The sequence below is a fragment of the Martes martes genome (genome assembly GCF_963455335.1).
Source record: "Martes martes genome assembly, chromosome: X".
Classification (NCBI taxonomy): Eukaryota; Metazoa; Chordata; class Mammalia; order Carnivora; family Mustelidae; genus Martes; species Martes martes.
In genome coordinates this window covers 3,433,946-3,447,026 of record NC_137897.1, presented here as the reverse complement: position 1 = coordinate 3,447,026, position 13,081 = coordinate 3,433,946, and positions in this window count along the sequence as shown.

Genomic DNA, 13,081 nt, shown 5'->3' with positions numbered 1-13,081 from the left:
ACAAGCTTTCAAACAGCCCCCGTTGAGTAAATCTTCAAGGGACAGAAATTCGGAGTGAATCTCCAGGGGCAGAAAATCTCCACCGTGCCAGGGAGAGCAAATTTGCCAAGTGCTCACCATGCATCTGGCCATCTCCTACCCCATTTACCGATCCCAAGAGCCCTCAGGGACAGGCACCTGTGTTACCCCTTTCTGAGAGCGGAGGGAGTTGAGAGTCAGAAACGTTCAGCCGCTCGGCAGCTGAACTTGGGGTCAAAGGGACATACTGGGCTTCCAAGCCCAAACTCCACCAATAAGACAGCAGGAATCCCTACCCCCTGGGCAGGCGTGGCATCACAAATTAGCCAATTATCACATAATTGATAATTTATCACGTGAAGAGCCCCAGGAAATCTGTGACAGTTTGAACTCACAATACTTTTATATATGGATTCAGGCCATTTGCTGTGTGAGACAAACAGGATATGGACATTACATGTCATATATATTAATACCATTTTAACAATATATTCATTATTAATGGAATTAATGATATAGTTCCTATTATATAGTATAGTGTATATAATAACATATAAACATACTCTATATAAAATGTGTATAATATAATATATAAGTATATTCAATATGAAAACTGATTATATTAATACCATTTTAATAACATTCATTAATGAAATTAATAGAATTGATCATATATTTCTTATATATTATTATAACGCATATAGTAATATAATATATAGTAATATATAATTAAATTCTATATAAAGTATGTATAATATATATAGCATTAATATAATAATATATATAAATATCTTCAATATAAGATATGAAAACTGATTTTATTATTTATAATTATAGAAAGTAAAATATATGAATTTTATTAGATTTAAAGTATATTGAACAAATTTATATTTTAATATATATTATAAATATATTTAATATATATGTAAACTATACAACATATATAATCTGTAATGTATATACTTTATATATAATTATATTATATATTATAATACATAATATATAAATGAAATAAATATAATAAATTATATAAATTATAGTTTATATACTTTTACTTTTTATATATTATATGTTATAATATATAATATGTAATATATAATATATAAATTTATATATAAGTCATATAAATTAATATCTATAAAATATATTTATGTGAGTATATAAATATATTATTTATATATTTTCTACAAATTAAATATATTTATGAGTATATAAATATATTATTTATATATTTATAGAAATATATAAAATAGGTATATTCTATAAAATATATAAATAACATTTATATACTCACATAAATATATTTAATTTATAGATATTTATATATGACATATATTTTGTAGAAATATATAAAATACGTATTTGATATATTTACACATTTCTATATTTATAGACTTTTTTATATGGCACATATGTATACATTATATGTATTATACATGTGAATATATATTGTCATGCATATATGTATACATAATATATAGAATGGAAATGACATTTTCGTGGATTCAAATTTGAAAAAAAAGTTTAAAAAATTAAAATAAAATAAAATTGAATCTTTAGCGACTCTTAGGTAGAGGAAGTCACTGTTTTTCCACCGTTGGATGCATTCTTGACCGTTCTAACTCGGAAAGTGGTAAAAATGTGTGCATTCCCTCATTAAACTGGTTCGCTCAGCCATTTATTCAGCCAGCAAACCTTCACCCAGCATGACCATCCTCCCAGGTTGGAAACACTCTTTCCATCCTAGAACTGGGCGTGGAAGACGGAAGTACGGGGACCCCGTGTTTCCACATTTAAGTGGGGGTCCGTGGGACTCAACAGGGATGTTGAGTGCTCAGGGAGGGCAGCCACACCTTGGAACTGAGAAAACGGGACATTTGGGGAACCATAGCTTTGTGGTCATAGCTGGAGAGGAGACGGTGTGTCTGGGAAAGTGTGGGGAACAGCACGGAGCTCACGAAATGCCCCACATGACAAGATGGGCAGTTTGCACGCTGCCCTGAACCCATGCGGGAGGCAGCAGAAGACTGCACAGAAGGGGTGTGAACCTATATGTCAGATTTAATAACATTCTCCCACCGCTGCCCTTACAGGGAACGTTCTGGATATCGGGCTAAGGTGCTGTTTCAGCAGGAGACGATGCGTGGGCTGGAGTCTCCCCATTTCCAACAACCTCTCAAAGTGATGGAGCTCTCGCTGCTTCCCAAGGATGCCCCAACTATCAGGGCGCTCCCTCCAGATCTAGCCATAATGGTCCAGTCAGGGGCTTCCTGGGGCAGGGGGGCCGTGAGACGTGTTCAGCGGGAAGCCAGGAGCAATGAGGACCATCATGTCTGGGGTGGTGGGGACAGGGAGGGGAGCACAGTGGCCAGAGACGACCAGCGCCACTTTCGTGGTCCAGACTGAGTCTGGTCACTTGCATCAAAGGCGGAAAGGGTGAGCCAGCCGGGTGAGGGTCCCACGTGGCGTAGACAAGCAGGTGCGCTTATCCTGGGCGGCTCTTGATGGTTGTAGGCAGCAAGAATTTGTCTTGGATCCGTAACTCTCAGGGTGATTCAGACTGATCACTTTTAGGCAGGAAGGGAGAGGAGCAGAGCAGGTCGAGACCGGTCATCGGCAGAGAGAGTACAATACAAGTGCACATTGACTCATTTTTAGCGGCGCCCAGCATGACGGAGCCATGAACCATCAGACAAGCTCTCAACACAGTCAGATGGCAGAGCTCTTCCCTTCTCAGCACGTCCTGACAACAATCTCCTCACCGACCCTCTTCTGGGTCACCTGCTTAGGAGGAAAAAAAAAAAATTGTCAACTAGACTCTGCTAGGAAAGCAAAACCAATACTTTCCCTGCAGATTTTCATGATTCTATTTTGAGAAAAGGATATATATATTGGGAAAGGTCTCTTAGGACGCCAACTTTCCATAAAACGACTATCTGTCGTACTTAGAGAACCTAAAATAATTGTGTTTCCTCAAGGCAAGGGCTTTAGAGAAAACGGGGAGGGTTGCCTGCTGGTCCGTATTTGGCCAAAGTGCGGAAGCAGTCGGCTGGGGGGAACACGGGGCACGCATTAAAGCAAAGTCTTCACACCTGCTGTGGGAGGTCCGTCGTTCCTAACAGGAGTGACTTGGAGCTTCCGGGTTTGGGGGAAAATGGTCGGGGGCTTCAGCCGGCAGAAGTTGGAAAAGAAAACTCTTGTAAGCCCTTCCTTCTCGGGTCCTGAATGCTGGAGCTTGGCACTGAGTGCCTCAGTGGGTATAGGAAGGAAACGGGGAGACCCATTTCTGGCACCCCAATACACGGCCCCGAAGATATCCCTTACGAGACTGGGAAATCAGATGGTGCCTCGTTTTAAATATTGGAAGCGTCATAGAGCTTCAGTGGTCAGATCTGTCCTGAATATTTGTCTGTTCTCTCACGTACGTGCTTATTAGAGAAATGGAGGTCTCCTGTAGGAATTTGGGAAGCTATAAAAGAAGAAAAACCCATCGCGTCTCCCCGCCTTGGGAAAACAGATAGCTTTAGATTTTAGAATTCTTTTCCTGTAAAACACCGTCTCGTATAAACCACCCCCCCACACACATCCTGATGCCTGTACAGTTTTGCAGGGAATTGCCTTATTTTTTTTTCAAGAAAAACCTAATTGATCAGTTTCCCCTATTGTCTTCCTTCCAATTTTAGGTTTATTAATCGCTGGGATCTCATTTTGCTGAAATAATGTTTTTAGACGCCCGCTGCGGCTGCATCGCACCTGAATGGATGAAAGTACAACAAGAAACATGGCCCAGGAAGGTAAGAGAACATAGAGGAGACGGAGGTCCACGAGGAAACAGAGTAAGTCACGTCTAGCCTAAGAAGGAAACGCGGCCTACTCTGGGATGCTTACCGTGTGCGCTAGATAAAGCCCATTTCCGAAAGAAGACGCGTTTCAATGCTGAGAAAGTACGGAGATGCCCGTTAAAGGCCAGGTGGGGCCTCAGCACATAGGAATTATAATCACAATGCCCCTGAGCTGTCCCCGTGAACGTGCAGGGGGACCCCCACTTCCCAGATGTGTGTAGTGCGTAACACAGGTGTATCATGTCACTAACCCAACGTGACAGTTGGGTTAGTGAACGGTCCCAATCCCAGGAACTGGCATCATCCTGATTTAAAAAAAAAAAAAAAAAGGAAAGAAAAGAAAAGAAATTAGCAGGACATCTGATTGCCTTGGGTACCCACTGGCCATAATTTTATCATAGACCTAAATGCAACAGTGCGACTCCTCAAAGGACAGTTTTAACCTTGTTCTTCCAAATCCCTTTGTAATCGATACAAATGTATCCGACACGCTAACACAGACATAAGGCACAGAGGAGCATTTTAAGATGTGCCTCTCTGTTAATTTAGATACAATGTATCTACATTACAGTTGATGTGCAGAGCTGAAGGTTTGTATCTTAAATGAATTATGCTGGGGGTGGGGAGCGACCAGAGGAAGCAACAATTCACATCCTGTCTGCAAAACAGTATCAGAGTATTGGGCGATTTCTGTGCTAGAAAAACTGCCACATTCCTTTTATGGAAAAAAAAAAAAAAAGAGCAGATGACCATAATCTAGGAGATGATCCGAAACTTCAGAATTATGCTCTCCTTGTTGGTATTTAATGCATGGAATCAGAGGATCGATGACTTTCACTTGTGAGCCGTGAAAATTAGACCCCACATTGATCTTTGTCCTCTAAGGGGCTTTGAACGCTGCATGTTTGGGGACAATAATACAGTAGAAATTGTATGCACTTTGGAGCCAAGATTCCCATCACAATTTATGGGTTCTTGGCACGGTGTTTGCACCAGCAAACCATTAAGGGGCTCACGTTGAATTCTCCCGTGTAGCGTCACATGCATGAAAGCTCACTACCCTTGACAGAAATGTTGGGACGACACTGTGCCGAATTTCTGTGAAGAAGCATCGGGAATCTGACTTTCATTACGTGAGCCCATGATAGAATTAATATAAGCCGTATATACGGATCTGCATGGCTGAATGCTCTAGCCTTTATCTTGAAATCAACATCATTTGGGGCAACCCTTGGATTTCATGCCTGTTTTGTTATACCTCGTATTTCCTTTCTTAGCAGAGAAGCAGATCATGCATTCTGTCTCTGTCTGCTTCCTTACCTCCAGTGACCGGTTAAAGTATGAATTTCTTACCCTTTATTTTTCCCCATGGGTACAGCCTATGGGTTCCCCAGAAAGAAAAACTCAGTGCCTCCTTTAATAACGGTGACAGTAATACTCATGGTGCTGGTTCAGATGGAGGAGAGCCTCTTGAGACAAAGACAGACAGGGCGTGTTGTGCACAGAGGTGAGGTCAAAGACAGTTGGCAAGGTCGGCCACTGCACTAGCAATATGAAGTCAAATGCAAAACGACAGTGATTTGGCAAAACAAAGCAAGGCAAAACAAAACAAACAAAAAAAACCCTATAGCCCAAGGAGGGGAAGGAGAGAAGGAGGGTTGAAGAGAAGGAGGGATGAAGCAGAGAGAGAGAGATAAGTCCCTGGAAAAGGAGCATTCCTAATGCAAGTTTCCTATTCTGCATGCAGGAACCCTTTTCCTGCATGGTTCCCTTTTCCTTGGAATCACCTCCAAAACCAAAGACAAACTTGTTATAAACACAACAATTATTCACAGCCCAAGCACTGTTTTCTGGGCTTCCTAGGTCCCTTTCAGTCTTTTTTTTTTTTTTTTTTAATTTGACAGTCAGAGATCACAAGTAGGCTGAGAGGCAGACAGAGAGAGAGGAAGAAGCAGGCTCCCCGCTGAGCAGAGAGCCCGATGCGGGACTTGATTCCAGGACCCTGGGATCATGACCTGAACCAAAGGCAGAGGCTTAACCCACTGAGCCACCCAGGCGCCCCCATCGGCGGTACTTTTATTTATGGGAAGGGACTGGGGAGCACAGCCCTCTGCAAAGAAGTGTGTCAAAGAGAAAGGATAATGCAGTTTGTGGTCGGGGCAAACACCTCTGAGATTTTAATGCAAAAAAGAAAATCATGTGTTTGTTCTAGTCTCTTGCAAAGAAAATACAGCACCAAGGGTCAGTTGTTGGAATAATATGAAATACTACTTTTTCTACAAAATAGGGCTATGCAGAATGTCTCCTTTTAGTATGCATGTTTTCAGTCAAAAACCACCTGCTAGCTTGTGCCTTGATGCACAAGGTAGAGACGGTATGATCTTTAAAGAGGAAGGTCAGGGGGGAAAAATACATGAACACATTTATTTATGATTGAGCTACAGTTTGGAAAAATCCAAAGATAAAGAGCGTATTTGCTATGGTTCTTGGTTGCAATGGACGCCCGTCGTAACGAGTGGTCTCATGGGTCTTCTTTAAAGTTGTGATTGCAGAGGAATAATGACAATGTTAAGATCCCACACGTTCTTGCAGAATTGCAACCCTAGAGGATACATTTTAATCAATGTGTGACCACAAAGAGCCACATCCATGAGCAAAATAAGAGTCCTCTTCCTTTTGCAACAAAGGAAAGAAAGTTACACTCAACCCCCCCAAGCGAAAGATTTGTATCTTTGTGCAAAGGACGTGGGTTAATTAACCTGCAAAGCATGAGTTGCAATTAAAGGGTAACACCCTGGGGCCGTGATCCAAAATCAGGTGACCACGACTTTTCTCCGGTTCTGGCCGAATGAAGGTCAAGTGACCTCAGACCAAGCACTTAATTTCTAGGCATTTATCTGCTAACAAGGGACGGTGTAAGACCTGCTTGCTGCCCCAGGTCCAGTTAGAGATAAAGCAAAATTGCCGGTTTAAGCATTTTTTTATAAACTCCTACACCTCTCAAAGGCTCCTGGGTCATGCGGTTCCTAAACAGGTTTATCTCTAGACACTCTGCAAAGAGCGTTCGCGGTCTCTCCTGCTGGCCTCTTAGCAACTCTGCGAATCAATCAGGCCTTGTGTGTTTTTCATTTTTCTCCGCTCATTTGGTATCTTTGGAGCTAGCCCACCGCCAGGTCCTGGGGGGAATTTGCGAGAAACGGAAGACCATGCTTGTTGATCACACTTTGGGGAAAATAGCACGTAGGACACCTGAGGACACACCACAAGGGGAAAGAGAACATGAGAACATTTAGGAAATCATACTGAACCCGATGGAGGGGAGGAGCTAAAGCAAAAAGAAGGGGGCACTTAGCGGGTTCGGGCATCTGAGACCCGATGGGTCTGCAGCTAAAAGAACCAGGGATGTCAGTGGTGGGGAGAACCGGCTAGAATTACCTTCCCATAATGACCACACAGGTGCACCTGCACGCATGCCTTATGGGGGCGTTTAAATTCTACTTCAGGGGATAAAAAGAAGGGATAACATTGAAAAATGTAATATTTTGGCAATTTCCCAAGATTTGGGGGGAACACAAAGTTATTGGAAATTTCCCTTGAATTTTTTGATCAGTAGTAAATCTTCATATATATTCATGTGTAAGTGTAAGTGTCTATAGATATATATCTTAGTATGACACTGGCTGTTAAACATATATATAGTTTTATTATTACATATAATTTTATTTATATTATTTTATATAATTATGTAGAATTTTGTTATGGCTATATGTTATATATAATTATATATTTTATTATATGTAATTTTATTTATATCATTTTATATAGAATTATATAGAATTTTATTATGACATATATTATATACAATTACATATTTTATTATATAGAATTTTATTTATATTATTTTATGTGTAATTATATAGAATTTTATTATGGCTATATATTATATATAATTACATATTTTATTATTATACAATTTTACTTATATTATTATTTTATGTATAATTAAACAGAATTCTATTATGGCTATATATTATATATAATTACATATTTTATTATATATAATTTTTATATTTTATACATAATCATATTGAATTTTATAATATATAATTACATATTTTATATATAATTTTATTTATATTGTTATTTTATACATAATTATATAGAATTTTATTATGGCTACATGTTATAGATAATTGCATATTTTATTATATAATATTATTTATATTATTTTATATATAGTTATATAGAATTTTATTATGACTATATACTATATATAATTACATGATTTATTATATATAATTTTATTTATATTATTTTATATATAATTATATAGAATTCTATTATGGGTATATAGTATGCATAATTATATATTTTATAATTTTTTGTATTTATATTTTATATATAATTATAAAGATTTTATTTTGTTATATATATTAATATATAATTAGTTACATAAAATGTTATTATGGCTTTTTATATTGTGTATATATACACAACACAAAATAGGAGAAGACTGCTAAGCTTTAACTCCTAACTCTCCGTTTATTGACTTTGTGGCCTCGGAAATAATTAATTTCTTAAAATCTCAATTTCTTCATCTGTAAAATGGCAGTGAAACTTGTCCCTACCATGTGGAGTTGTTGAAGATTCAATGAGTTAATATATCTCAAGAGCCAGCACCTAGCACAGACTAAGAAGTACACACATATTTTTCAAATAAATGAAATATATTTATAATTGCATCAGAAAATGATGATATACATAGAGTATATTACGTATACAATATAGACCATACTATATCCTATGGTATATATACAACATTATATACATATACCTTGCACGATGTACACAATATTAGACACATAGTATACAGTATATATTACATGCACATATATGCATTCTATATATGCATACTCATAACTAATCATTGATGGGGAGAAAAAGGCTGGTAGGGCATAGAAACTTCTCTTTTGAAACATAACAATTGTCTATTTTTTTTCCTATTTAGAAAAAAAAAAAGTCTTGCAAATGTTACACGTAGTATTTGAACACAAATTTTTACTTCAACTGCTTGAATGACCTTAGGACAAACACAATCTCTATCCTTTATTTCAACGACATTTAAACTTCCACAAATAAGACTAAAGACTATTCTTGGGACGCGTGGTTCGTGGGTTAATATTGGCATCAGGTTGGATAACCGTGGTCTAGGTCATGGTGTCATGCCCCTACGCCCCCATCTTTGACTGAACCGATACCGAATAACGTAGGAGTGGATATCCACTGTGGCCATTGTCTCCTTTTCACGTTGTTATGCCAGAAACACCAAGGACATTCCTTGCAAATGAAAAAAAGGTTATAGCATCGAGGTTAACTTTCCCTGGTTTGGCTGGATATACATCTCTTCCAGCTTTGGGGGGACAACCAAAGGTCAGTCTGCTTCTTGCTTTAGAAAATATTTTTACTGGCTAAGGCTGTACACACACACACACACACACACACACACACACTTTATAATGAATGGTTAAGAAGACGTGTGTGTCTGCAGTGTCTGCAAAACCCAACTGTATATTTGCCATATTTCTATGTACATATATAATATAAATTATTGCATCTGATATGTTTATAAGTATAAATAATATACTTGTGTGAGTTTTACTGTATGTGCGCATGCACGTGTCTGTATACACACACTTTTTACTAACGCGTCACAAATTCTTGCAATGGTGTTGATCAGAGAGCTTTGAAACGGTGTCCTTACACGAACATCGCACAGTGACCCTGAACCCCATTCACGTCTTCTCCCCCTGAGAGACGGTATTTTGTGCGAGGTGAGGGAACGGACTCTCCTATCACCCCGGTTTCCATCCCCAGCTCCTACACGCAACTTGGACACGTCACTGGGGGATTTTTCCTTTCCCCCTCATGTGATTTTTAGGGCCATAATATACCAATGCCGTTAAATGGCACAAATGTTAGCAATATAGTGAGGGTTTCCTAGTGTTCCGTTGCCTGTATATGCCCCACGATAACCAAAACGAGGTGTTTTCACAAGAGGAAGAACACACCTGTGGTGTGAGGGGCCCAGTAGGTGCTGCTGTGTGGTCTGTGTCCAGAGAGAGGGACGGTGGATGGTGTGGCCCAGGGACCAGGTGGACAGCCTGCAAACACAGGTAACAAGGCTGCCCATCAGTCCTTCCCAAAGCTACCTAAAGCACTCCTCACTGCCCCGCTCTGAGTCTACCACCTGATGGTTGACGTTATTTTAAAGACGGAGAGTCCATAGTATTTGCAGAATCCCTTCTGGGTCTGTGATTACTTCTCTCATTCCCTCTCTCAGGCTGGGGGGAATCAAGCAATTAACCTACCATATTTTGTTCTCAATCAGCAGCAAACTAGAAATTCTGACAAGAGTAGAAGAAGTAGAAGAACATCCATTCTCTTCAAGTTCTTGGACTCATGGTACATCCCCTGAAAAGATGTATCTTATACGGGAAATTTGCAGCATCTCAAACTGGGGAAATTTCCATGGCTTTCATACAAATTGGGGAATTATTATACTCAGGGCTGGTAAAATTGGTTCTAGGAAAATGTCATTATTTCAAAATAACGAGCAGAGGACCATATGCACAGATAGACCATTCTCAACGTGAATTATATGATGTTAGATCCTCAACAGGGACAAAGGAGTTTTGCATCCTATAACGTTACGATCCTTAATGGGTCCACTGCCCAGCTTTTATTACATTTTTCACTGGAAATCCCCCTTGAAGTTCTAATTTACCTCGAAATGTATTTCATGACACCACTAAAATAATTCTGTACGGTCTTAGAACATCTTCACACTGGTGATCCTTTAGGACATGTTCTTCTTTTTAACGGCTCATGATGCTTAATGTCCTGAAGTGCTAACGATTTGTACCAAAAGCTTGTTCGGAAATTTGGTCTATTCAGGGGATATTTATGTAGTGATTTTTAGGTGCCTGATTTCCTGTTAGCTTCTGGGATGCACTTGGTTTCCAAGAGAAGACCTGACTTTTCAGCTCAGAAAGTAAACAACGGGAACAAGGGGAAAGAAACACATTTTTGGGATGGTACAGGTTATATGGTGACAAAAAAGCAGGTGTATGGTGGGCACACTCGGACGAGAACTGCCCAGGAGCATGTGACAGTCTAGTCAGAAGGGTGGAAAGAAGCCCATCTTTAGCGTCAGGGAGGAGGAAGTTTTCTTGATAGAAGGGGACTCATTAGGAGGTGAGGACTTTCATAAGAGTCGAAGGAAGTCCTGAGTGATGGGGATGGACAGGACATGAGGATAGAAGAAAGTCCTGAGTGATGGGGATGGTCAGGAGGTAAAGATAGAAGGAAGTTCTGAGTGATGGGGATGGGCAGGAGGTAAGGAAAGAAGGAAGTTCTGAGGGATGGAGATGGTCAGGGATAACATAGATTAAAAGGTGGTGTCATAACTGGGCACAGATGCCCAGTCTATGACCTTGCAGTCCTGGGGTGAGATCGATGGGTTCTTGTAAACTGGCTGAGAAGCTGCTGGTTTAAGCAGAATAGTGACGGGGCCTGTGCCTCTGCAGAGCTTGTTTGGGACCTGCTTGGGGGCAGGGGAGAGCTGGATGGGGCCACAGGTGCCGCTGAGGGCAGGGTGGACAGCTGTGTGGGGAGACAGCAAAGCTAACTCCTCAAACATGAGTTTGGACGTCTTCCCTCGCCTTGGATTCTTGAGAAGGATGTGACAGGATTGATTGATTTCTGCGGCATCGCCTAAAACTCCCCTTTTAATTTCTCGTTGTATTTTTTTTAAACAACTGTTAGTCTCACTGATTTTTTTTCCTTTTTTTTTTTTTTTTCTAGTTTACTTATTTCTGCTCTAATCTTTACTACTCCTTCTGCAAACTCTGGCCTTTGTTGGTTTTTCCTTTTCTAGTTCCTTGAAGGGTCAAGTTAGTTTGTTTCTGGGAGACTTTTCTTCTGTTCTAATGGAGACACTCACCACTAATGGTCCCACTAAGTCCTGGTTTAGCTGCATCTCATAAGTGGTATGCATGTGGTATTTTTGCTTTCATACGTCTCAAGGTAGTTTCCCATTTTCCTCCTAATTTGTTCTTTAACCCATTGGTTGATTGGAAGGGCTAGATGGGGATTAAAGAGAGCACTTGCTGGGATGAACCCTGGTAGAATCACTAAATTCTACTCTAAAACCAGCATTACACTAGAGGTTAACTAACTAGAATGTAAATGAAAACTTGAAACAAAAAAAACAAGTAAAAATAGTGTTTCATTTCCACTTATTTGTAGAATATTACCTATGATTTTTAAAAATAACAATTGAAGTATAATGCATAAGGCATTAAAATTCACCCTTCAAATGTCCCGCTTAGCATATGTTACTGTGTTCACAATCTTGTACAACGAACATTACTATCCAATTATATAATGCTTTTATCACCCCACAGAAAACTCCATACCATTAGCAGTGTCCACAATCCCTCCTTGCCCTCAGCCCCTGGACATCATGAACCTATTTGCTGTCTCTATGCATTTCCCTACAGTAGACATTTCTTGTGAATGGAATCATCCAATAGGTGACCTTTTGTCTCGGACTTTTCCACTCGACATAACATGATCAAGGTCCCTCCACATTTTAGAACGTATTCAAACTTAATTCCTTTTCATTACCAAGTAATAGTCCATGATATACCTTTACTGTGTTTAGTTCCTGCATTTATCATTTGATGGATGTCAAGAATTTTTTTTCTCTCTTTGTGATTATTACAAACAATGCTTCTGTGAGCATCGGTGTGCCAGTTTTTGTGTGGACATATGTTTTCATTTCTCCTATGTAAATATATCCTGGAGAAGGAATGCTGGGTCATGGGCAGCGCCATGTTTACTGTTTTGAAGGATGGCCCCAATGTTTCCTAAAGGAGATGCCCCATTTTACATGGATTAGGAATCTACATTTACCTTTTAGGAATCTACCAGGAGAGCATCAGAATGCCAACTCTGAGCTCCATCGTCTTGAGTACTTAACAACTTAACAATTTTCCTTTTTTTTTTGTTTTTTAAATTTTTGCCATTCCATGCCGTGGTGTCTCAGTGAGGTTTGATTTGCATTTCCCGGATGACTAACGACATCTAGTATCTTTCTATGTGCTTATCAGCCATTTATAGCTCTTCTTTGGTGAAAAATCTATCCAAATCCTTTGTTC